Here is a 27,369-nt window from a genome sequence, read left to right as displayed (position 1 = left end):
TGAGGGTGGGGAGGGGAGGTTATCTGGCGCTCACGGAAGGGTGACGTGCAGGAGCGAGCATAGTGGCCCTTTGGGACTGGCAGGGAGACAGAATGTGTGGGCGCAGGTGTATGGAGACAGATGGGGTGATGGAGCTTTGTAACATCATCTTCCCATTCCTTCCATTTTCTCAGAGAAAGAAGATAAAGGAATATCAGTAATGCACAAAGGGCAGAGTGCCTGCACCACGTCTTGCCGGAAGTGCTGTCACTTTCCATCCAGAACATTCCGGGTCTCTTGATACTCATTTCCCCTTTGCACCTTGCTTAGAGTGGTTTCCACCGAGAGCCTTGCTTCCAAGCCCTCCTGTGAGCAGGTGTTTCCTGGCCCGTGCCCAGGGGTCCCGCTGCTGCCCCTGCTGTGGAATTGCCTCTTCTCCCTGGGAACACCTCCTTTATGCGAGAATCACACACAACAGGTTCCTAAGCTGGAGTGGCTGGAATGCTTCTGAATGTAGTGTCCAGAGGAGGTGGGAAACCTTTAAAAATCCACACAAAAAACTATTACAGCTAACAAACTCAGTCAAGTTGGAGGGTACAAAATAAACATGCAACACCAGATGTATTTCTGTACACTAGCAACGGACAATCTGAAAGGGAAATGAATTCATTCCATTCGCAATAGCTTCAAAGCTAATAAAACACCTCGAATAAATTTAATCAAGGAAGGGCAAGAACTGTATACTGAAAGCTATAAACATTACTAAAAGAAATTAAGGAAGGCCTAAATAAATGGAAAGACATGCTGTGTTCATAAATTGGAAGATCTGATATTGTTAAAATGACAAAGCTACACAAAATGATCTACAGGTACAGTGCAATCCCCATCAAAATTCTACAATTTTTGTAGAAATAGAAAAATGGATACTAAAACTCAAATGGAATTTCAAGAAATCCTGGGTAGTCAAAAACATCTTAAAAAAGAACAAAGTTGGAGGATTCACGTTTCCAAATTTCAAAATTTACATCAAAGCTACAGTAAGCAAAACAGCACAGTGGTAGTATAAGGATAGACATATAGACCAATGGAGTAGAAGAGGAATGTCAGAAATAACCCCTCACATACTACGGGCAATTGATCTTCAACAAGACGCCAAGTGTTGGAGATTTGGACCCAAAGGGTATCCGGAATGAAAGAAAGAGAAAAGGGAGACAGAAACGAAGGGAAGGGAAGGGGAGGGGAGGGGAGGGGAGGGGAGGGGAGGGGTGGGGAGGGGAGGGGTGGGGAAGGGGGAAGGGGGAAGGGAAGGAAAGGGAAGGAAAGGAAAGGAAGGGAGAGCTGGGATCAGGGGGTCTGCGAGTAGAGACTCATCAGACAACTTTATTGTTTACAAGGGACTCATACGTGACCCAGTCTACGTGACAGCAAGCAGCAACATGCAGTTAACTATCAGCATTACTAAGGAGCTCGAAAAAATCTTATCTCAAGGTACAAAGTCTAAGTGTTCTATTCACTACAAAAGGTATGAGCTCATCTTTTCTTTCAGCCTTTAACAGCTTCATCCTGTTTGCCAGGAACTCTTAATTACCGAATTCCTTAGGTGCACAGGTAGCCATGGAAACAGCACGTCTCTCCTTGTGAGACCACCCTGCCTCAGTTTCCAACAGCCAAGACCACTCAATGGGGAAGGAACAGACTTTTCAAAAATGGTGCCGGGAAACTAGAAATCCACACGCAAAAGAATGGAGTTAGACTCCTACCTTACACCATATACAAACATTAATTCAAAATTGGATGGAAGACCTAAATTTAAGAGCTAAAACTATAAAAACCTTAGAAGAAAACATAGGGGCAAATCTTCGTGATCCTGAATTTGGCAATGGATCCTTAAACATGACAACAAAAGCACAGACAAAAAAAAAAGCAATACTAGGTAAATTGGACTTCATCAAAGTTTGAAAAAAAACTTTTATGCATCAAAGGACACCTTTAAGAGATTGGAAAGACAATGTACAGAATGGGAGAAAATGTTTTAAAATCATATGTCTGACAAGAGTCTTACATCTGAAATGTATAGACCTCTTGCAATTCAACAACATAAAAATAACTCAATCGAAAAATACACAAATAATTCAATAGATGTATCTTAAAAGAAGATATACAGATCACCAATACGCACATAAAAAGATCTGCAACATCTTTACTTATTAGGGAAATGTGAGACAAAACCACAACCAGACACCACTCCTTGTTGGTAAGTGTAGTGGTCAGTCAAAGGGGTGCTGATGCAAAGTACCAGAGATCTGTTGGCTTTCATAAAGGGGATTTATTTGGGGTAGAAGCTTACAGTCATGAAGCCCGAAAGAGTCCAGTTCAAGGTGCCATAAGAGGGACTTCCTCCCCCAGGATCTGTCGCCATGTGTTGGAGCAAGATGGCGGGCGACGTCTGCGAGGGTTCAGCCCTCCTCTTCCTCTCAAGGCTCGTCGTCCAGCGTCTTCTGATCTCAGCCGTTGGCTGGCGCTGGGCTCGTCTCTCTTGGGCTCAACTGCGCTGGTCTATTCACAAGGTCAGCTGTAAACTATCAGGCGAATGGCTCATCTCTCCCCTGGGCTCCCATGTCAAAACCAAGTTCTCCCCTCTGCGCAGTCTTTTTCTGTGTCTCCTTCCCTGCGTCTCCTTGATTGAGTGCCCGTTTAGATAACCCACAAAGAGGGCAGGGACTCAAACTGAGTCCCCTAATGACATGGTCGAATCAAAGCCCTAATCTCAACATAATTTAATCAAAGTCACCTCAGCTGAGGCTAATACAACCAAAGAGGAACAGACCAGTTTACACACATAATCTCTCTTTTTGGAATTCCTAAATAATCTCAAACTGCCACAAGAAGAAATAAATATTTGTTTAAAATAACGAATGAGTAATAGAGTGAAACAGAAAGGGCTTAACTAAAAATCTTCTAATTAATCCCCATAGAAGGGGTTTCGGGGCACCAGGTCTAAACACAGCGGTCCTCCCCCCACCTGGCTAAAGGTGGCTGAGCCTCCTGGGGAGAGCAGGTGCTGCCGCCAGGGGCCGGGCAGAGAAAAGCACAAACCACCTGTGGACCAGAAGGGATCCCATTCCTAAAAAGTCCTGGAAATAACTTTCTAATAATAGGGAATATACAGACTAGGAAGAGCCCAAATTTAGAAACCTGAGAAGCAGGTGTTCGTGCAATGGGAGTTCATGAATAAAGAGAAAACACTCACAGCCACACTCACACACACGTACAAACTGATCCTGAACAAACAGACAAACAGGAAGAAGGAAGCCCCCATGTGCCCAGCACACCTGACCTTGGGCAGGGATATAAGGCTCCCGACCCAGGGACCCACACCTGAGTCCTCCTCCCCACCTGCTCTCTCACCTGCTCCACCCTCGACCCACCAGAAACATGGGCTGCTCCGGAGGCTGTGGGGGCTGCGGCTCCAACTGCTGTGTGCCCATTTGCTGCTGCAAGCCCGTGTGCCACAGTGTGCCAGTCTGCTCCTGTGCCAGCTGTGGCAAGGAGGGCTGCGGCTCTTGTGGGGTCTGCGGCTCAGGCTGCTGTGTGCCTGTGTGCCGCTGTGTGCCAGCCTGCTCCTGCGCCAGCTCTGGCAAGGGGGGCTGCGGCTCCTGTGGGGGCTGCAAGGGGAGCTGTGGCTCCTGTAGCTGCTCCCAGTCCAGCTGCTGCAAGCCCGTGTGCTGCTGCACGCCAGCCTGCTCCTGCTCTAGCTGCTCCCAGTCCAGCTGCTGCGCCCCCGTTTGCTGCCAGTGCAAGATCTGAGGTTCTGGCCACAGACCCCAAATGGCTGCAGCCCATCTTGGCCCCTGGCCATGACCAGTGCCCCGTCCCCTCTCCTGAAGCACAGGGACGTGCAGCTCTTCTCAGGTAAAACACCCCTGAGGCTTTGCGCCCAGGGCACCAGCTCACCAGCCCCTGATGGAGAGCGAGGGACCCCCCGTGATTTGTCCATCTGGGGTGTCCCCACCCACTCATGCTCCCTAAGCCCTCTTTCTGCTACACTGGTTACCACAGCCTCCTGGAGGCCTGAGCACAACAAAAACCAGCCCACGAGCCCCTGGACGAGGACAGCGCGGTGCCCACCCCAGGCCCGTCTGTGTCCCCGTCCCCAATACTCCCTCCCCTCTCCTTCCCTGGACACCTGAGCTTCAGCCGGTGCCAGCCCAGGGCCATCCAGGGGGCAGGAGACTCCCGAGCCCTGGGGCTGTCGAGGCCTCAGAACCATTCTCCTCTGCTCTGCCCGCCACCTACCACCTGCCGCCTCCTGCCACCTGCCGCCTCCTGCCACCTGCCGCCTCCTGCTACCTGCCCGCCACCTACCACCTGCCCGCCTCCTGCCACCTGCCACCTCCTGCCACCTACCTGCCTCCTGCCACCTGCCCGCCTCCTAACACCTACCACCTGCCACCTCCTGCCACCTGCCCGCCTCCTGCCACCTGCCTGCCACCTACCACCCGGCCGCCTCCTGCCACCCGCCCGCCTCCTGCCACCCGCCCGCCTCCTGCCACCTGCCCGTCTCCTGCCACCTGCCCACCACCTGCCACCTGCCTGCCTCCTGCCACCTGCACGCCTCCTGCCACCTGCATGCCTCCTGCCACCTGCCCGCCTCCTAACACCTGCCCGCCACCTACCACCTGCCCGCCTCCTAACACCTGTCGTCTCCTAACACCTGCCCGCCTTCTGCCACCTGCCCACTCTGACTCTCAAGGTCTACCCCAGACCCACAAAACTCTAAATAAACAGGTTCTCCAACCACAACCCTTGTTCTCACTGTGACTTTTTCCTACTACCTTTTGCACATGAAAAAATTTGCCTAACATTTCATGGGAGGAGAAACTGGTGAAATTTCACCATATTTACAAATGTTTGATTTGTTTAGTCTTTAACCAAATACATACCTCCTCAGAATTTATCTTGAGTAATAAATCCTGTTTATTCACAACATATTGTGGATAAAGTTGTTTATCACATCATTATTTATAAGAAGAAGAATTTAAGAGCTCCCTAAAAGTACAGAAATTGTGTCTCGTCATGTAAGAAAGCCTGCATCCGCAGGGTGGACTTCCAGATACCAGCGCGTCTTGCCACAGCCCTCCCTCCTCTGGGCTCCCAAAGGGACACAGCCACGCGTTATTCACGTGATGAATATACGTTAATTTGTGTTCCCAAGGTCCGATAAACTCTGCAAATGACCCCTCGACCGCTCAGATTTCGTCAAGCGAGTCCCCACGAAGGCATGCGCGGCTGCCAGGGTCCCCCCTGTGAACGTGCACACCACGACCCAGGGGGACTTACCCCAGGAGCACAAGCGCGGTTCAGTGTGCGAGAATCGGTCACTGTAATAAACCACATCGCTAGAATGAAGGAAAAAACAAGATCACCGCAATTTATGCACAAAATCATTTGACAAAATCCAACACATTTTAGATAAGTGCTCTCAGCACACTCGGAACAGAATGGAGCTTCCCCAGCATGATCAAGGGCGTTTATGGAAAGCCCACAGCTGACACACTTGATGGGAGGAGACTGACAGCGTTCCTCCTAAGATCAGGGACACGAGCAGGACGGCTGCGTCCACCGCCACTAAGCAGCCTGGCGCTGAGCTTCCAGCCAGAGTATCCGGCAAGAAGAATGAGTACACGGCACTCAGACTGGAGAGGAAGTAAGACCATCTCTATTCAAGATGACATGGTCCTACTTAAAGAAAATCCCAACAATGCACAAGGAAGCTGTTAGAACTAACAGGCGTTTCAACACATTTATATATCAGCAATTAACAATATAAAAGAGAAATTTTAAAAAGCAGTTCCATTTACAATAGCATCTAAAAGAATAATATATTTAGGAATAAATTTAACCAAGGAGGTGAAAGACTTATATACTAAAAACCATAAAATATTGCTGAGAGAAATTTAAAAAGAACTATATAAATGAGAAGACATGTTGTGTTCATGGATTCAAAGACTTAATATTGTGCTGATATCAGTACTACCCAAATTGATCTACAGATTCAATGCAAACTCCATCAAAATTCCAGCATCTTTGCAGAGATTGAAGAGCCAATCCTCAAATTCACATGAAATTGCAAGAAACATCAAATAGACAAAACAATCCTGAAAAAGAAAGAGAAAGTTGGAGGACTTACAATTCCTGATTTCAAAACTTACTATAAAGCTACAATAATCAAAATAGTGTGGAACTGATATAAGGTTAGGCAGATAATCAATGGCATAGAACTGAGAGTCCATAGACAAACCCTTACATCTGTGGAAAACTGATTTTTGAGTAGGCAGCCAAGATCATGCAGGACAATTAGCCCTTTATCTCACACTATATACAAAAATTAACTAAAAATGGATTAAAGATCTAATTTAACAGTGAAAACTATAAAACTTTTAGACGAAAACATTGTCATAGTCTTCATGAGCTAGATTAGGCAATAGTTTCTTAGAAAGGACATGAAAAAGCACTAGCAACAAAATAAAAATTAGATAAATAGGACTTCATCAAGATCAAAACCTTTAGTACTTCAAAGGATACTATCAAGAAAGTAAAATGACAACCCACAGAATAGGAGAAAAGATTTGCAAATGATATACCTGACAACATTCTTATATCCAGAATCATACAGAAATCTTGCAACTCAAAAATAAAAGGGCAAATAACCCAATTAGAATATGGACAATGTACTTGAATAGACATTTCTTCAAGGAAGATCTGCCAATGACTAACAACCACATTAAAAGATGTTCAGTATCTTTAGTCATGATGGGTAGAGTCAAAAGATAATAACAAGTGTTGGCGAAGTTGTGGAGAAATTGGAATCCTTACACATTGCTACTAGGAATGTGAAATGGTACAGCGATTTGGAAAACTGTTTGGCAAATTTCCTCAAATGTTAAACATTGTTAAACATTTGACCAAGCAATTCCACTCTTAGTATATACCCAAGAGAATTGAAAACATATGTCCACAAAAATACTTGTGTGCATATGTTCTTAGCAGCATTATTCATAATATACAAAAGTGGAACAAAAACAAAAGTCCAGCAACTAAAAAATAAACAAAATGTGATTTATGCATACAATGGAATATTATTCAGGCATAAAAAGGAACAACGATCTGATATATGACACACATAAGGATGAGTCTTGAAGACATCACATTAAGTTAAATAAGCCAAACACATTAAGGCAAATATTTACTAATTCACTTAAATGAAATAGCTAAAATAAGTAAATACATATGGACATAAAGAGATTACATGTTAACAGGACTTGGGGGTGAGTTAGGGGAATTGTTCCTCAGTGGGTACGGAGTTTCTGTTTGGGGTGTTGAAAAGTTTTGGAAATGGATGGTAGTGCAATATTGTGAATGTAATTAATACCACTGAGCTGTACACAGGAAAAATGGTTAAAATGGGGAGTATTGCATTGTATATATACTACTACAATAAAATTTAAAAAAACAAACAAGTAATTCTCCATAGCATTAGAATAAAAGAGAAAATTATGGGATCATCTCAAAAAGCTTTCCGTCTGAGACTGGGATCAAGATAGGAACATGTGTTTCCACTCAACGTTGCGATGGAATGTTTCACCAAAACCAAAAGGCAAGAAAAGTAAGGAAAGGGGGACAAAAGAAGAAACAAAACCATCATCATTTGAAATAGGATTGTGTATGTAGAAGATGTATTAGTCAGCCAAAAGGGTGCTGGTGCAAAATACCAGAAACCTGTTGGCTTTTATAAAGGGCATTTATTTGGGGTAGAAGCTTACAGATACCAGGCCATAAAGCATGAGTTACTTCCCTCCCCAAAGTCTGCTGCCACGTGTTGGAGCAAGATGGCTGCCGACACCTGCCAGGGCTCAGGCTTCCTCTTAAGTCTCCGTGGTCCCAGCTCCTTCCAATGTCAGCTGTAGGCTGGGATAATTCTCGTCTCTCTCCTTGGAGCTCGTTTCCCTCCCGTGTGCTTACTTCCTGGGCTCCAGATCAAAACTCCAACCTCCCTTCTCTGCAGTGCATTTCCCAGTGAGTCCTGGCCCCTCGATGTCCTACTGCTGTGGCCCAATGAAAGCCTTCATCATTATTTAATCAAGTAAAGGTGAAACCTCTGAATCCAGTATAATCTAATATGCCCTGATGAGCAGACCAGTTTACAATCAAAATCCAATATCTATTTTTGGAATTCATAAACAATATCAAGCTGCTACAAAGATCCAAATAAATCAACAAATAAAATATTAGAACTAATATGTGAGTTTAGCAATCTTGCCGGATGTGTCAATATTCACCAAAAAAATCTAAAACAGAGAGAAACAGAAAATGAAATTTTAAAAAGACTCTATCTACAATAGCATTTAAAAAATCAAAGATCTAGTATTAAGAAAAAGAAACAGGAAAGTATAATACAGAAAATTATAAACGTTGCTAAGATAAATGAAAGACCTAAGCAAATGAAGGGATATACTATATTAATGAATCAGAAAACTTGATATATAGTTAACAGTTCTCCCCAAATAGAGCTATAAATTCAAAACATTCCCAAACATTTTCCAAAAAGTTTTATGTAAAAATTGACAAGCTGATCTTAAAATGTATATGGAAACATAAAGGACTAAAAAGCCAAGATGCTGTGTAAGAGCAAGGTGAGACTATCTGAGCACCTGATATGGAGACTTATTCTAAAGCCACGTGTTCTAAGACAGGGCAGGTAGTGGCACAAGGCTAGAGAGGAAGTCCAGAAAAATACAGTGCATCCGAGGATAGCCCACCCGTATCTGGACCCTTGATGTATGAGGAAGGTAGCCTTATAAGCTTTTACATTTTTTAAAGATTTATTTCTTTATTTCCCACCCTCCCCCAGGTTGTCTGTTCTATGTGTCCATTCACTGTGCATTCTTCTGTGTCCACTTGTCTTCTCTTTGGGTGGCACCAGGAACCGCTCCTGGGACCTTCCAGAGTGGAAGAGAGACGATCATTCTCTTGCGCCACCTCAGCTCCCTGGTCTGCTGTGTCTCTTACCATCTCTCCTCTGTATCTCTTTTTGTTGTGTCATCTTGCTGCGCCAGCTCTCCGCTCGGGCCAGCTCACCTTCCCCAGGGGCCCCGGAAATTGAACCCTGGACGTCCCGTATGGTAGACGGGAGCCCAATCACTTGAGCCACATCCGCTTCCCAAGATAAGCTTTTAAAAGAAGTATTCTAAGTCCACTGGCGATTCCCCTAGAGATGCTGACCCTGTTCTTCACATAAAACCTCTTCCAGGGGGAGCAGAGCTGAGTGTGGAATCCAGCAACAGCGAGTCTGCCTGGTAGAAGAGAAAACATCCATGACTTGGGAGGAGGAGGACGTCTCCGAGAGAAAATGATGAAACACTCACCTGAAAGGAAAGGATTGAATAAATTGACAACATAAAAGCTAAGGAATGCATACTCATAAAAGACACCATTAATAGAATGAAAAGACTTGCCAAAAGTAGAAGATATTTGCACTACATTAAGCCAGCAAAGGACTCCTCAAGATCAGTAAGAAAACCAAATACTCAGGCAAGAAACGTGGACAGGCACTTTACAAAACAGGATATCTAACTGACATGAGAACATGTGAAATGTTCCTCAAACTTGTTGATTATCAGGAAAATGCAAATTAAGACCACGACATACCCTCAAAAATAGCTAGAATTAAACCACCAAGTTTCGGTCGTGATGTGGAGCAACTGGAACGTTCACACTCTCCTGGTGGGAGTGATTACTGTTATAACTATCTTGCAAAAACATTTGGCAATATGTCTAAAAGATGAATATATACCCACAGCCTGTAATTAGCAATTTCTTTCCCAGATGTAACTAAAAGAAATGTGTACACAAGCATATCAAAAGATAGCTACAAGTATGTTTATACTGACATTATTCATAAAAGCCAAAACACAATGTAGGGAGTGGATGTGGCTCAAGCAGTTGGGTGCCCGCCTCCCACATGGGAGTCCTGAGTTTGGTTCCCAGTGCCTCCTAAAGAAGATGTGCAGACACAGCAAGCACAGACAACGAGCAGACAACAAGCAGACACAGCAGCAGACAGACAAGGGAGCCATCTCAGGGGAGGGGGGTAAATAAATATTTTTTAAAATGCAGTGTGTATATATACAATGGATAAATGTACAACTGGATAACTAGACTGTAAACTGTATACAGTAGGTTGGGTAAATAAATTGTGATGTATTCGTATTATTGACTACAACAACGAAAATGAACAAATTACTGCTGTGTGCAACCATGGATGAATCTCATGAACATAAAATTGAGTGAAAGGAGTCAAATAGAAAAAGAATACTTACTCTAATATTCCATTAGAGTAAAGATCAACAGACAAACTCCTCTGTGATGTTAGAAGTCAGGAAAAAGGGTTGGAGGGAAAAAGATGGGAGGGAACTTTTGAAATGCAAGCGATGTTCTCATTCTTGACGTGGGCAGTGCCAGACAGACATGTTCACCTCCTGCACATGTAAGAAGTGCACACGCGGCAAAAAGCCGCTCTACCCTGCCACCCCCAGTGCCACTCCAGCCAGCGTTAAGGTCTGTGTACAGTACAACCAGGCCCCCTTTCTCCTAGCTCAGGCAACATAAAAGGAACATATAGAGCGGAAGCGGACTTGGCCCAGTGGTTAGGGCGTCCGTCTGCCACATGGGAGGTCCACGGTTCAAACCCCGGGCCTCCTTGACCCGTGTGGAGCTGGCCCATGCACAGTGCTGATGCGCAAGGAGTGCCCTGCCACGCAGGGGTGTCCCCACGTAGGGGAGCCCCACGCGCAAAGAGTGCACCCCGTAAAGAGAGCCGCCCAGCGCAAAAGAAAGTGCAGCCTGCCCAGGAATGGCGCCGTACACACGGAGAGCTGACGCAGCAAGATGAGGCAACAAAAAGAAACACAGATTCCCGTGCCGCTGACAAGAACAGGAAGACGAAGCAAATAGACACAGAGAACAGACAACAGGGGCAGGGTGGGGGAGGGGAGAGAAATAATTAAATAAATAAATCTTAAAAAAAAAAGAAGGAACATATAGGGAGGAGTGGATGTGGCTCAAGCAGTTGGGCGCCCACCCCCCACATGGGAAGTCCCAGGTTCATTCCCCAGTGCCTCTTAAAGAAAACAGACGAGGGAGCCAACACAGGGGAGCTGAAGTGGCTCGGTGGTTGAGCTCCAGCCTCTCACAAGGTCTGGAGTTTCAATCCTGAGTGTGTATATATATATATACTATATATATGATGGGGGATTTATTTTTGCCAATTAGAATTATATTTTCCACATTTTTCTGCAACTAGAGTGCATTTGCTGAAGCATATACCAGACATCCCTTCTAAAGCAGATGTAGAAATAGCCCTAACCCTTTTTTGATTCTTTATGTACATGCACACACATGTATAAATTTTACATCATAGGATTACACAGCACACCCTGGATTCGATTTCAGTATGGGCATTTCATTTTACCCTGTCATTTCATTTGTTTGTTATCTTTTACTAAACAAAAGATTTACATTTCTACACACAGATATGTCTCTCTTCTTGTACATGGTTTTCAGATCATGTATATGAAATTCTCTTCTTCACCATAACACATGTAGTCTAGATTTTCTCCCCATTTTTGTTGTTTAGTTTTTTATATCTAAATATTTATCAGCTAGAGTTTATTTATGTATATAGGATGAACTAGAGGTCTAATTGGATTTTCTTCCATACTGAGAATGTATTGGGCTATCACCTTTTCCACAGATTTAAATATATTAAATTCTTCTATATTAAGGAGATCTATTTCTTCATTCTCTTCCCATTCCACTGATCTTCTGTCTATTTCAACTTGAATTTCCTTTGTTGTGATTAGAATGATACCTTGTAAGGTAAGTTCACCATGACTATCATTTCTTATATTTATCTTTTTTTTTCAGACATTTCTACTTCTAATAAATAGCAAGATCACTTTATTCCAAAAATAAACCCTATTTTGTTTCTATTTGGAATTGAATAACATTTAGATACTAACTTAAGAGAAATTAATATGGTTAACTCTTCCACAATCCAACAATATGTTTTATTTTACATTTTCATTTCTTCTGTGTTTATAAACTCCAGAATTTTCTTCAGAGAGATCCTATGCCTTTCTTATTGAAAGTACTCCTTAGCAGTTCATGGTTTTTATTACTTTTGTTTTTCTTTTTTAAGTTCTTGGCACTTATTCAAAGAATAGAGAAAAAAAACTCAGTTATTGAATACTTATCTTGTACTCATCCATTTCTTTCATTTCTGTGTTTTTTTAGAATTACTTAGGTATTTTAGGATATAATCAAGTCATCATCAAAAGAAAATATTTTATGCTGGATATACATACTGACTCTCATTTTCTTGAGTTATTGCATCAGGGAACACCTGCAAGACACTTTTAAATAATAACACTGATAGCAGAGAACTCTGTCCAGTCTCTGCTTATGATCCAACAGCTTTAGCGTTTCACCGTTAGGCACACACTAAAGTAACTGATGCTGCAGCAAGATCCACTGAGAAATGCCAAAATCAGAGGGTCAAAGTTTGAGAAGGAACAGGATGTTCATTCACATAGTCTCAAAGTATCTTCCCAAATATATTTAGCATCTAAAAAAGAAAAATAGCAATTGTACAGTGGAGGAAATCAGCACACACCATTGAATCCAACTGCTCAAGGTCAGTTTCACCAGCAATAAGACATATCAGCACCATGCAGAGCTGGACTTGTTGCACTGAGAAGATTATAACAATGTTTCTGGGGTGTTCCTACCAAAAACTGCAAGTGAGTTCAATGAAAGGAAAGAGTGTGAACAAGGGGGTGACTTAGGCTGGTAATGAATGGGTAAGAAGACATCACATGAGAAAACAGCTCCATTTATAATAACACCAAAAAGAATAAAATCAGTGGGTTAAGGGAGTCTAGTATGTCAAGCCCTCAGCATTGTTGCAAGTATCTGTAAATCTGGTCCCTCAAGTAGTGAAGATTGATTGTTTCTGTGGGCCCTGAGGGGAGGGGGAGAGAGGGAGAGAGGTGAAAAACAGATGGAAGCAGGGCAACTGGGGGACAATGGAAGTGCGCCACAAGATCATGTAAAAATGGAAATAGGATATGTCAATGTACACCAAAAATGTATACAACTCTATAAGCTAAAATGTGAACCATAATGTAAAACATCAGGAAACTAAAAATTTAGAAAATTGTACAGTCTAAAATATAAACCATAAAGTAAACAAACAAAAAAGAATAAAATGCTTGGGAATAAATTTAGCAAAAAAAGTTCAAAACGTATACTCTGGAAACTAAAAAGCATTGTTGAAATAAATTAAGAAATACCTAAATGAATGGAAAGATATCCCATATACATGGATTGGAAGACTTAATATTCTTAAAGGAGCAGAACTTTCCAAATTCATCTACATTTTCATTGCAATCCCTGTCAGAATACCATGTGGCTTCTTTCTAGAAATTGACAGACTGATCCTAAAATTTATATGGTCACGAAAGGGTACAGAATAGCCAAAGTAATCCTTTTAAAAAGGACAAAGTTGGATGACTCCCATTTCTAAATTTCAAAACTTATTGCAAAGCAACAGTAATCAAGGCAGTGTGTTTTTGAAATAAGGACAGGTTTATATCAATGAGGGCCCATAAATAAACCCAGACATCTGTGGTCAAATGATTTTCTACCAGGGCGACAACACCATTCAGGAAAGAATGGTCTTTCCGACAAATGGTGCTGTGACAACCAAATAACCACATACAAAAGAATGAAGCTGGACCCTTACACCATATACAAAAATTAACCCAAAATGGTACAAGGACACAAATTTAAGAGCCAAAGTTATTTAACACTTAGAGAAAACATAGGGGTAAGTCTTTGTGGATCTTAGATAGGACACCAAAAGCACAAGGTACAAGAGAAAAGAATAAAATGGACATCATTAAAATTTAAAACCTTTTTGATTCAAAGAGCACCGTCAAGAGAGTGGGGGGTGTGCTATACTTGACTTGCCTCAAATGTGCTCCATGTTTGTTTTTTTTTTCATTCTTCATGTTTTCCTTCATAGCCTCCAGAAGTGCATTTGGCTGGGAGCTGGCATCCAGCACTCAGCCCCCTCCTCCCTCCACCTCGTCAGCCCCCATGGTACCCGCTGCACTAAGATACCTGAAATGGCTGCACTACACAAGATGTCCAAGGCGCGTTGGACTCTGTCCCATGGGCCATCCTGCAGCAGAAGGCAGGGGTCAGACCCCATCAGGGCACGGGGGCATCCACTCTGCTCCTCAGGCTTCCATGTGGTCACAAGTAGAGAAGCCTCATCCCACCTTTATCCTCAGAAAGAGGGGAGCCCACCCGAGAGGGCAGACCCTGTCTCCCACTCTCCTCCATGGCGCTCTGGGGTCCAAGTCCCCCCGGCCCCATCACATTCCAGTCCTCGCCCAGGCCAGGGTGTCTGACTGTCCCCCAGACCTCATCAAGCCCAGGGTTCCAGGCTGAGGCTGAACCCCCGTTAAGAACCCCCGTCCCTTCACCAGCTGCCCCAAAAGAACAGGGGCTGGAATCCAGGTGGGAAGTAGAGAGATGCTACACGTTCAAGCTGCAACCTTCTGGGTATTTCCAACTTTTACTTCTGAATATTGAAGCAAAAATTCTAAATTTATGTTAGTCAAGAAATAGTGCATCAGAATAATAATACACCGTAGCTAAGTTGGGTTCATTCTATGCATGCATGGATTGTTCAATCTCAGAAAAACTGTGCAAACAGACACATCTGGATATCACCACCTTACTACGCATTAGGACGCCCTGACTCAGGAGAGCAATCCAAGCACAAATGCTGCACGCTGAGCCATTGCGTTCGCTATTTAAGGTGCATCTCCGCAGAGATGATCATAGTGTGCTCTGTTAGTCAGGGTTCTCTAGGGAAACAGAACTGACAAGGGGTATCTGTAAATAGTACGAGGTTTTATAAGATGGTCTCACATGACCACAGGGATGTGCAAGTTCAAATTCCACAGGGCAGGCTGCAAACCAGGGACTCAGATAAAAAGCCTCATTGGATTCCCCAGGAGACGCTGGCTGCCTGATGTAGCGATGGGGATTCTCTCTCTGATGCTGAAATCACTTCCCCTCTTTAGGCCTTCAACTTATTGCATGAGACGTCACTCACTGCTGATAGCATTCTCCTCGGTTGATCATAGATGTAATCAGCCATAAAGGCAATCAACTTACTGATGATTAAAGTCCTTGAACTGCCCTTGTATTACAATTAGTAGAGTGCTTGTTTGACCAATCACCTGGGCACCATTACCTGGCCCAGTTGACACATTAGCCTAACCATGACAGCCCACCCCTATTCAACTGGGCAGCCGTACACATCACTTTAAATTATACTTTAGTCTCTAAATAAAACAATAACAGATTAATATAAATTTCCACCTAATAATATTGAACTGTCGTGCATACAACTGGAAACACACTAAATCCTTCCAGAATAAGGTGGAAGTCCTTGGGAAATATTTACTCTTAAACTTGACATCCTTACATACCACAATATGAAACTAATACAACGTGTGTCATATGATAGCAAGAAAGGATAGGGAAGAATTCGTTTTATGTACACATATAAGCATAGTCATACAAAACAAGGAAGAAATACTCATGACCCTTACAGTCCCTGTTTCTGTAACTGGTCACATGGTTTGTTTTTATCACCACCTTCTTCCACTATCCATTACATATTCCCACTACCCTTAGCAAGCACTTCAGCTGGCCGTGGTTCTTTGCCTGGTGGGGTGACCAAAACTTCCATTCCTGAAGATTCTGGGCCATTGTTGCCTGGATTGGGCTGTTGCAGTTTTCCATTGACTTTAATGATAGGACATGGCAGTACTAGGAGACAACCTTGAGGATCTCCTGTATTACAGGCAAACTCTTCTTTACCCAATTATGTAGATGCAGTCTCATTTCCACTTGATATCAGGATCAATCACCCCAGCCAGTACAGTAATTCCCTTCTTTGCCTGTTGATTCACAGGTAAGAGGAGCCCGAAGTGGGCAGGTGGCAGTTTTAACTTCAGTTCAATGGAATCGTTGTTGTGTTCCCTGGTGACAGCACTCCTCCTTTTGGGACTAAAGTCTGTAGACCAGAAGAGTTTGAGGTTGCAGGGACAGGAAGCAAACATTTTCCTAGTGGGTCACTAGGGGTAATAGTGAGTGGTACCGCTCCCATTTCCACCCCTCAATTCCTGGACCCATGAATCCCAGCTGTGGGAGAAACAGCATCATAGAGTGAACGCTGATTTAGAGCATACACAGCCTCCTGGAGAACACTGTCCCAGCCCTGCCAGGTATTGCCACCTGGTTGGCACCATAATTAAGTCTTCAAAAGGCCATTCCACCATTCTATCAATCGAGCTGCCTCAGGACAATGGGAAACATGGAAAGACCAGTGAATTCCATGAGCATGCGCCTATTGCCACACTTCATTTGCTGTGAAGTGGTTCCTTGATCAGAAGCAATGCTGTGTGAAATACCATGGCATGAATAAGACATTCATTAAGCCCACTGATGTTAATTTTGGAAGAAGCATTACGTGCAGGAAACACAAACCCTTATCTGAAGTATGTGCCTATTCCACTTAAAACAAATCACTGCCCATTTCATGACAGAAGTGGTCCAATGTAGTCAATCAGCCACCAGGTAGCAGGCTGATCACCTCAGGAAATGGTGCTGTATTGGGGGCTGAGTGTTGGTCTCTGCTGCTGGCAGATTGGGCACTCAGCAGTGGCTGTAGCCAAGTCAGCCTTGGCGAGGGGAAGTCCATGTTGCTGAGCCCATGCATAACCTCCATCCCTACCTCCACGGCCACTTTGTTCATGAGCCCACTGGGCAATGACAGGAGTGGCTGGGCAGAGGCTGAGCATAAGCCACAGAACAGGTCATTTTATCCACTTGGTTATTAAAATCTTCCTCTGCTGAAGTTACCCTCTGGTGAGCATTCACGTGGGACACAAATATCTTCATGTTTTTTGCCCACCCAGAAAAATCTATCTACATACCTCTTCCCCAGACCTCTTCATCACGAATTTTCCAATCATGTTCCTTCTAAGTCCATGACCATCCAGCCAAACTATTGGAAACAGCCCATGAATCAGTGTACAAATGCACCTCTGGCCATTTCTCCTTCCAAGCAAAATGAACAACATGGTGCACTGCTTGAAATTCTGCCCATTGCAAAGATTAGCTCACCAACGTCCTTCAGGGATGTCCAGAAAGGGGCTGCAGTGCCCCTTTAGGGTGGTACCTGCATGTCATGCAGAACCATCTGTGAACCAGGCCCGAGTTTTCTCTTCCCCAATCAACTGGTTGTAAGGAAACTCCCAAGAGGCCATAGATGTGGCCTGGGAAAGAGAAGGTAATGTGGCAGGAGTGGTGGCCATGGGAATTTGGGCCACTTTCTCGTGTAACTTATTTGTGCCTTCAGGAACTGCTCAAGCCCTATCTCGTATATACCACTTCCAATTTATGATGGAATGCTGCTGTGCTCGCCCAAATTTATGGTTCCATTTCAGGCAATATCCAGGTCATTGATAAGCAACTCAGGTCTCATCGTAACTTGATGGCCTATGGGTAAGCATTCAGTCTCTACAAAGGCCCAGTAGCAGCCCAAAAGCTGTTTCTCAAAAGGAAAGGAGTTATCTGCAGAGGATGGCAGGGCTTTGTTCTAAAATCCAAAGGGTCTGTATTGTGATTCTTCTATATGGGCCTTCCAAAGATTCCAGATGGCATCTCTATTTGCCACTGACACTTCCAACACCATTGGATCTGCTGGACTATGTGGCTCAAGTGGTAGTTGCACAGCAGCCTGGACCTGTTACAGAGCCTCCTCTTGCTCTGGTCCCCACTCAAACCTAGCAGCTTTTCTGGTCACTCAATAAATGGGCCAGAGTAGCACACCAAAATGAGGAGTGTATCGATCTAAAACCCGAAGAGACCAACTAAGTGCTGTATCTCTTTTTTGGTCATAGGAGGGGCCAGGTGCAATAGCTTATCCTTCACTTTAAAGGGAATATCTCAACGTGACCCACACCACTGGACACCTAGAAATTTCAACAAGGTGGAACAGCCCTGCATTTTTACTGGATTTATCTCCCATCTTCTCTTACATAAATGCCTTACCAATAAGTCTAGAGGAATTGCTACTTCTTGTTCACTAGGTCAGATCAGCATGATATCATCCCCATAATGGGCCAGTGTGATGTCTTGTGGGAGGAGGAGAAAATCAAGGACTCTGCTGACAATATTACGACACAGGGCTGGAGAGCTGATACACCCCAGAGGCAGGACAGTGAAGTATACTGCTGGCCCTGCCAGCTGAACGCAAGCTGCTTCCGGTGGTCCTTATTAACAATTAGAGAAAAGCATTTGCCATATCAACAGCTGCATACCAGATAACAGGGGATGTGTTGATTTGCTCAAGCAATGATGCCACATCTGGAACGGTAGCTGCAATTGGAGTCACCACTTGCTTAAGTTTGCAATAATCCATGGTCATCCTCCAAGATCCATCTTGGAGAGCAGGTGGAGCTCAGTGGTTAAGGGCCTGCTTTGCATGTACTAGGTCCTGGGTTCAATCTCCAACTGCCTAAAAAGAAAAAAGAAAAAAAGAAAAAGATCCATCTATATTCTACACAGGCCCAGTAGGAGGTATGAGTGGGGATGTGGTGGGAATCACCACCCCTGCATCCTTCAAATCCTTACTGGCTGCACTGATCTCTGCAATTGGCTATTTGACTAGGTAAGAATAGTTCTAGTGGCTTCCACTTGGCTTTTCCTACCATTATAGCCCTCATTCCGCAAGTCAGGGATCCAATGTGGGGTTCTGCCAGTTACTCAGTATGTCTGTTCCAATTACATATTCTAGAACTGAGAAAATAAGCACTGGACCCAAATGAGGTGTATCTGAGCTAAAACTCCATCGTCACCGGGCTCCGTAAGCCCGTACTCTGCCGGGAGGACCACAGGGACGTTTTGGGTCTTCTGGAATTAGCGTCATTTCTGAGCCAGTGTCTATTAACCCCTGAAATGTCTGCTCATTTCCTTCTCCCCAGTGCACAGTTACCCTGGTAAAAGGCCGTAGGTCTCTTTGGGGAAAGATGGCAGGAAGAGTAACAGTATAAATTACTGGCAGTGTAACAGGATCCTTTGTCAAGGGGACCTGGTCTCATTCACGGGCTCTGGGTCTGTAAACTGTCTCAAATCTGGGAAATGATTAAGGGGCTGTGATTCTCTGTTTCCATAATTCATAACTTGAATTAGTTAGGGTTTTGTTCACTGAACTCTTCTGTTTGTACAGATCAAGTAGGAATTTAGTAGACTGCCCGTCTATTTCACTCCTGGGTTCCCCATGATCTATTAGCCAGTGCCAAAGGTCTATGCAGCTCAGATTCTTGATTGCTGCTTTGAGTTTGCCTTTTGTGTTTTGAACCGCACCCACCTGTCTTGGGGCATTAAGGGCTGCTCCTTGGCTTCTTCCAACCTGGAATTCGATCATCCTCATAGAGCCTAAGGATTCTAGTTCTGTGACAGCAGTTCCCAAGTAATACCTGACCTCTAGGCTCACAAGTTTATTCCTCACAGTCCTGGTTAAAGGCGTGTCCTCTGGACATGCCTGGGGTGGGTGGCAGGTCTTAAATGGTGAATCCATTCTAGCTTTCTGATCTCCCTAAGCCCTTGGATCCCCTCATCTACAGTAAACCCGGGTAAACTGGGCATCTCGGCCTCAGGAACTGTAGGCCATCTTTTGGCCCCCGTTTCGGCCAGCCACTTGAACCAACTGTTAGAGCCCTTTCCAACCCTTAGAGCCACAACAGTGAATCCAGAATCTCTGCGTAGTGGGCCCATATCAAAAAATTCAGCCTGATCCAACTTTACGTTCTTTCCACCATTATCCCGCTCCCTTAATATCCATTCCCACACATACTCCCCTGATTTCTGTCTATGCAAGTTGGAAAATTCACAGCTTTTTTAGAGTACAGCATGCTTCCTCATGGATCTCACTTTGCACTTCATCTTTGGGGGCTTGTTGTGACTTTAGTCTAGTTATAGGTCTGGAAGAGAAGAGGGAAGGTGGGGGTGGGTAAGGAGAAGAATTAGAAGTGACCCACAAGCCAATTGCCCCAGGACATTCCCTTGCAGTTTTATCTGGTGAGACAGGATTAATCTCTTCAGGTGGGGGTTGGGTGGCAGATGCCCCAGGGCAGGGCGGAGGTTGGGTGATGGTTTCCTCAGGGCTGGGAGGGGGTGGAAACTCCTTGGGGCAGGCTGGAGATTGGGTAGTGCTGGCTTGAGGTTGGAGGGTACACTCCTCAGGGCAGGTAGGAGGTAAGGATTCCTTGGGGCAGGCTAGAGTTTGGATGGTGCATGCTTGACATTGGGTGGTCTCCTCAGGGCAGATCATTACAGGTTTATCTGGCAAAGTCTTAGCAGAATTTAGGGTTTCAGTGTCCCCACTGCCATCATCATCAACCCCTATGTCTCCATCCCAGTCCTCAGGCTTCCACTCCTTTCCAATCAAGGCCCTCACTTTAACAGCAGACACCCTGCAAGGTTGAGATTTTAATTTCCATTGTAATTGTGCTACTCACACAATGAGACTCTGAGTCTGGTTTTCAGAGCTCTCAAGTCTGCAGCTGCAAGAAACGAGATTTTCTTTCAGAGCACACATAGAGACTTTCACATTATTCATGCAGTGCTTAAGTTGCAAATAAATCTGAAGCCTTCAGCTCATCCCTTTCTTTTATAACTGTATCCAGCATATTTAGGAACAACCAGTCAACATCACTGCACCTTAAGCTCCACAAAACTCTGTTAAGATGTTAAAAAAAAAAAAAAACACTATCATCCAGGTCCTTGCCTCCTATAAGCATGGACGTAGTATCAAGTGGGGATATTTTCCATACCTCTTTTGCCAACTCACACCATGGAGAGTTAGTGGCCTCTTGGTTACTGGAAACAGAGTCATTAGTGTCCTTCAGTCTAATCAGAATAGAAAGACAATTGCAAAAGTCCCAGAACCCCTTCAAAAATCCCATTTTTAAGATTCTGTTTCTCAAGAACCACTGCAAGTACCAAGCTGTATTAAGTCAGGGTTCTCTAAGAAAACAGAACCAACAGGAACTATCTGTAGATAGTATGCTATTTTATTAAATTGTCTCATGTGCTCATGGGGATACACAAGTCCAAATTCCACAGGGCAGGCTGAAACCAGGACGTCCAGTGAAGGTCCTTGATGAGTTCCCAGGAGATGCTGGCTGTCTGAAGTAGAGATGGAAATTCTCACTCTGAATCCTGAAATCACCTCCCCTTTTACGGCCTTCAACTGATTGTGTGAGACGTCACTCACTGCTGATGGCATCTCCTCAGCTGACTGTGGGTGTAACCAGCCATAGATGAATCAGCTCACTGATGGTTAAAATCCATGAAGGGCCCTTGTGTTACAATCACCCCAGGGCTTGCTTGACCAAGCACCTGGGCACCATTACCTGGCCCAGTTGACACATTAGCTTAACCATCACATATGCTAATTTGGAGGATCCCTTGTCAGGACCAGGGCCTAAGGTGGGGACTGACAGAGGTAGAAGAAAAGCAGGGAAATCTTCATGCAAAAGGGATGAAGCCAAGCCAAGGGCAGCTGAGAAAAAAGATGCCAACAAAAGGGCCTCCCAAGAATGGGGCCAAGAGCCCAGGAGCAGTGTCCAGAGCTCATTTTTCTAGCGGGTAATGTTCAACTCTCCTGCTCCCCTTGAGGTTTAGCGGACACCCCCTCAGCAAAGCAGCTGGGTACCAGCAATGGTTTAGTGATTAGAGAGGAACATCTCCTTCCACCCTGGAGCAAAGCTGACTCAGCAAGAGGGCCCAGCAGAGGCAGGGGCTGCCCCAGGACAAGTGGACGGTGTGGGTGGAGGAGTGAGAAGACGTGAGCACAGGTTTGAGGGACCCTCAGAAATACTTTGGGTGAGGAATGGACTCTCTTGCAAACACAGAACAGGGTCAGACTGTTCTCGTTCAGACAGGAATGCAGAAGACATGGCCAGGGAGCTGATGAAGGCCTCGGGGAGCCCAGCAAAGCAGACATCTGCTTCTCTATTCCTGGCCACGGAAACTAACCAAATTTCATACCTAAGTGACAGAAGTGTGGATAATTTGGGTTCCTTTTATTGTTTCCACTGAAGGCCATGTTTTACTTTCAAAATCTAGAAAATGTAAAATTAATATTATCAGGGGAGGTTTCAGCACAGCAAATGAAGGACACGGGGCAGGAAGCTGTCACCCACGGGTGCCCAGCACCTGGGCCTCTGGGGAAACCTGTGACATCCGGGAGCTGAGGCTCTAATTATAGGGCCAAAACAAAAGGGAAGAGGATGACGCTAGGAAACAAAAGAAGAACTTGCTAAACTGAGCCGGTAGGAGGTCACTGGAAAGGAAGGGAAAAAATAAGACTCTTGCAAACAGTATCGACACTCACAGGGAAGTGACCATGTGATCTGGGAGGCCGAAGGAGGGGGCTATAAAGGCTCCCGGCACAGGAGGCCACACCTGAGCCTTCCCTCCCCACCTGCTCTCTCACCTGCTCCACCCTCGACCCACCAGAACCATGAGCTGCTCGGGCTGCTCCAGAGGCTGTGGGGACTGTGGCTCCTGTGGGGGCTGTGGCTCCGGCTCCGGCTGCTGTGTGCCTGTTTGCTGCTGCAAACCTGTGTGCTGCTGTGTGCCAGCCTGCTCCTGCGCCAGCTGTGGCAAGGGGGGCTGTGGCTCCTGTGGGGGCTGCAAGGGGGCCTGCGGCTCCTGTGGGGGCTGCAAGGGGGGTTGTGGCTCCTGTGGCTGCTCCCAGTCCAGCTGCTGCAAGCCCGTGTGCTGCTGCGCGCCAGCCTGCTCCTGCGCCAGCTGTGGCAAGGGGAGCTGCGTATCCTGTGGGGGCTATAAGGAGGGCTGTGGCTGCTGCCAGTCCAGCTGCTGCAGGCCCTGCGGCTCTCAGTCCAGCTGCTGCGTCCCCATTTGCTGCCAGCGCAAGATCTGAGGCTCTGGCCCCAGCCCCTTGGGGTCTTGCGTTTGGTAAGCCTCATATTCCTGTGGTTTCCCTGAATCAGCTCCTTTCCACACATGCTCCCTGTGGAACCTGCAAATTTCTTCTACTTTCCATTCATGGACACACCTCCCTGGAGGGCTCAGCTCTCCCTCTGGGACTGCCCTTGACCAGGAGAAGGGTATTTCCTTGACATTGGAGATGACCCTGCTCAGAATCAGGTGCCCGGCCAGCTGCCAACTGGGCTTTCCAGCTCTGGCCACACCATGTTCTGCCTTTTCTGATGTGCAAGACACAAGTGCTGGCCCGCTGTGGCCAGGAGGCCGCTGGGTGCCTGCCTGAGAACAGGCATCACCTGCCTTCTCCACCACAGGTCCAGCAACCCACTTCTCCCTACAAGGGGCTTCCTTCCTCCCTGCTGGCTCCAGCTTCATCTGTTTGAAAATTTGGATTCTCTTTGAATAAAGTCTCCCCATCTCTGCAAACCAACGGTCTACTTGGTGCAATTATTTCTTTTCAGCCTCTGTCCTGGGTAGAGCCTAATTCGCAGCTTCCTCATACACGAGCTGCAGGGTCTGTCAGCTCGGCTGGGAATCCACACCAGCTCACCTGGTACGTTCACAGAGAACCATTCAATTACTTCTACATGTCCCGTGGCCGCCAGACGTGCTCCTTCTCCCTGCCCGGGAAGCCGTGGGCACCCAGTATTAGCCAAACACCCCAGAGGGGCTTTGTACACTTATCGGGTGAGTTAGAGACACAACTCTCTAACTTCTGTTCTCCCAGGGCCCATACAGGAGCGTTGGTCCTTGGGAAGGTGGAGACAAGTGATCCAGAGCAGGCTCAGGTCAGGGAGGGAAGGGGCGAAATACTGGACACTCCTCCCTCCCGAGTCACAAGTCCAGCTCTGATTCGAAATCAAAATTAGAATTTTAAAATATAAACTGAACAGGACTTTAATAACTGAAAGTAACCAAAGAACTTCACCTGGAGTGAATCGCCTCCCAGCAAAAAAGAAAGTTCAACGTGTCACATTTGGGGAAATTTTGAGGAAAGTAAAACTATTTCTTGTTATATGCCACCAGCATGAAACTACTCTCTAATCAGTGATATATGCAACATGTGAGAGATTACGCCACCTTTTCTGGGGACAAAAGTTATTTGAGGAAGTTCTCCAGGCAAATGAATATATGATGAGAAGATAGAGGAAGATGAAAAATACAAGAGACACTGGTAAACAAGGAATTCCAATAAAAATCATAGCATGATCTAAATAACTCTTGATAATGTGGTAGAGAAATATGTAATTTTGCAGAAAGGATTCCTGAGATTAAAGAAACATAATATAAGGAGAAAATAATCTAGAAACAAAATTTCTGATTATTTCAAATATATTTGGGAGGGACAAAGATGTGCCAACGTTCTCATACTGGGAAATGTGATGATTGTTTATTTCTTGATGTTGAAAGTAAATACTGGCAAGAAGGTGAGGAGAGGCAAACACCACACCAAGGAACCAAGAGAGTCCACAACTGCAAGCAGGAGAATCCCGTCCATCAGCCATGTCGGATCGAAGCCCCCTCTTAATTAAGGGGCAGAGTGGGCGTCACCATCCCAGAGTCCTCAGCATCGGAGAATAAAATAAGGACTACAGTGAACTTACTGGTATTCTACTATAGAGTTATTGTGACTCTAGCAATAGAAGAAATTATTTTGATGTGGAGACAGTGGCCACAGAATTTGCTGAGGGCAGGGAGAGGGAAAAGGTATAATAATATGGGGCATTTTCAGGACCTGGAGTTGTCCTCAATGACATTGCAGAGACAGGTGCAGGACGTTATATATCCTGCTATCACCTACAGAATGGACTGGGCGAGAGTGTAAACTACAATGTAAACTATAATCCATGCTGTGTAGCAGTGCTCCAAAATATGTTCAACAATTTCTATGAATGTACCACACTAATGAAAGAAGTTGTTAATGTGGGGGAAAGTGGGGGGTGTGGGGAGTGAAGCATATGGGAATCCCCTATATTTTTTAATGTAACATTTTGTGTGATCTATGTATCTTTTAAAAATAAATAATATATTTAAAATTTTAAAAAGTAAATATTGGTAAAAAATATTTTGGTCAAACATTCAAAGAGGGGAATTCCAGTGATGGAAGCATAGTTTTTGTATATTCTTACATCCCAACATAAACTCAGACAAAGCAACTAAATATAAAAACCAAAAATTCTTGGATTACATTTATAACAAAACCCCATGAACCCCAAAGTACATGAAAGTGGGGGCAAAGCCCCAAGCCCTGCATGCGTCAGCACCAGGAACAGTGGAGCATGTGAGAGACCCTCCAACAGCCAACAGGTACTCAGCCGAGTCCAGTGGTGAGTGGGTGCAGAGCCCTGGGCAAGTCGCTAGCCACAGTCAACAGCCACCAGAAAGACATGCCCGAGAACCAGATGAAGACAGCTGCAAATGGGCATTAAGGGAAATGACAGCAGGCATCAACAGCGCGGTCAGAATTAGAAAACCTAAGAACTCAGGAGAAAACTAGAAATAGAAGAAAACTCACTTTGGAAATAAAGTCCAAAATAGAATGTAAGAGCAAATGAGCACAGCAAATTTTAAAAGCCAAAAATAAACGAAGAGATTTTTTTAAAGGATTCCAGAGAAAGTGACAAATATTGAAAAATGACAAAGAAGAACCAACATACAAATAGTTTCTAGAGTAGAACAACAAATAAGGGAATAGAACAAAATACTAAAAACTATAATCAAGAAATTTTTCTAAAATAAAATAAGACATGAAACAGCACATTGAAAGAGCACACAAGTCTCCAAGGCAGAGCTGTCACTCCACACCCCCTGACAAACGGAGAAAGCCAGGGCTGGCCGAGGAGGGGTGGGTTTCCGAAAGCAGGGGGAAAAAATCTTGGTGCGAAAGAAAGAAAAAGGAATCAATTCTGGTTTTGTATGCCACTTACATAAGTAAATAAGGCACCATTAAACTTTTTTTTTTTAATGTGCACACATACCTGAGAGCAGTGAGCCAGAACTACCAAAGCTTGGACTTACTCTAGCAAAAAAACCTTTGGGCATCTATTCAGGAAAAAAAAAAAAAGGAAAAGAAAATTATATAATCAGACTTCATCTCAGCAATGATTTATACAAAAGAAAAAGGAATGTCATATTTAAGAGTCTCAAGAAAGAAAATGTGAACCAAATAGTTTATATTCAGGAAATCTGATCTTCAACCATGAATATGGTATATTTTGCCATTTACTCAGGTCTTTCAGGTTCTTTTTAAAGCATTTTTTAATATTTTAAATGATTAATTCTTAGATAATATTTCATTGGTATTTTAAATAATTATTTTCTGTTAAATTTTCTAGTTGGTTATTTGTGAAGAGGAATGCTAGATTTTTGTTTGTTCATCTGGTAACTTTGAAAATACTAAATTTACTTTGTTATCAGTTGGTTCTTTGAGGTTTCAAATATAAATTATCATATTCTCTGCAAGAATATGATTTTCTCTTGCTCTAATGCTATGTTGAACAGTAGCCATCCTTGTCTTGCTCCTAGCCTCAAAGAGAGTATTTCAAAAATGTCTCTATTGAGTGTTATGTTTCCTGCCAGCTTTTATTGGACAGCCCTTAACTGGTTATAGATGTCTTCTATTTCCTTAGTTTCCCTAATGTATTAGTCAGTCAAAGGGGTGCTGATGTGAAATACCAGAAATTGGTTGGTTTTTATAAAGGGTATTTATTTGGGGTAGGAGGTTACAGATACCAGGCCATAAAGCGTAAGTTACTTCCCTCACCAAAGTCTATTTTCACGTGTTGGAGCAAGATGGCTGCCGACGTCTGTGAGGGTTCAGGCTTCCTGGGCTCCTCTGGGCTCAGCTCCTCTGTTTCCGCCACAAGGACAGCTGTAGACTATCAGGCAAATGACTCTATCTCTCTCCTTGGGGCTCCAGCTTAAGGCTTCAGCATCAAACTTCAATATCACAACTCCAACAGTAAAAGCCCCCAACTCTGTCCTTGGCCATGCCTTTTATCTATGAGTCCCCACCCTTTGGACTGTTGGCACAAGAGGTTTACATGATTACTTAATCAAGAAAACCTCTGAATCCAACATAATCTAACATGCCCAGAGGAAAAGATCTATTTACAAACATAATCCAATATTTCTTTTTGGAATTCATCGATAATATCAAACTAC

General features: G+C 44.4%; 1 long non-coding RNA gene across 1 annotated transcript in view; it reads right to left on the bottom strand.

The window, feature by feature from the left end:
- Nucleotides 1-8,834: 8,834 nt before the first annotated feature.
- The window catches only part of LOC131279949 (uncharacterized), a 50,355-nt gene continuing 31,820 nt past the window's right edge, over nt 8,835-27,369 (bottom strand). Inside the window, exons 2-3 of the long non-coding RNA XR_009187459.2 lie at nt 18,510-18,706; nt 8,835-9,404 (exon numbers count right to left, since the gene is read on the bottom strand). This is a non-coding gene — a long non-coding RNA (uncharacterized lncRNA). The remainder of the gene's footprint in view (nt 9,405-18,509; nt 18,707-27,369) is intronic.

The sequence above is a fragment of the Dasypus novemcinctus genome, chromosome 10 (genome assembly GCF_030445035.2).
Source record: "Dasypus novemcinctus isolate mDasNov1 chromosome 10, mDasNov1.1.hap2, whole genome shotgun sequence".
NCBI classification, from domain to species: domain Eukaryota; kingdom Metazoa; phylum Chordata; class Mammalia; order Cingulata; family Dasypodidae; genus Dasypus; species Dasypus novemcinctus.
The sequence above is the reverse complement of the archived record's forward strand: the minus strand, read 5'-3'. Positions and strand labels throughout refer to the sequence as shown.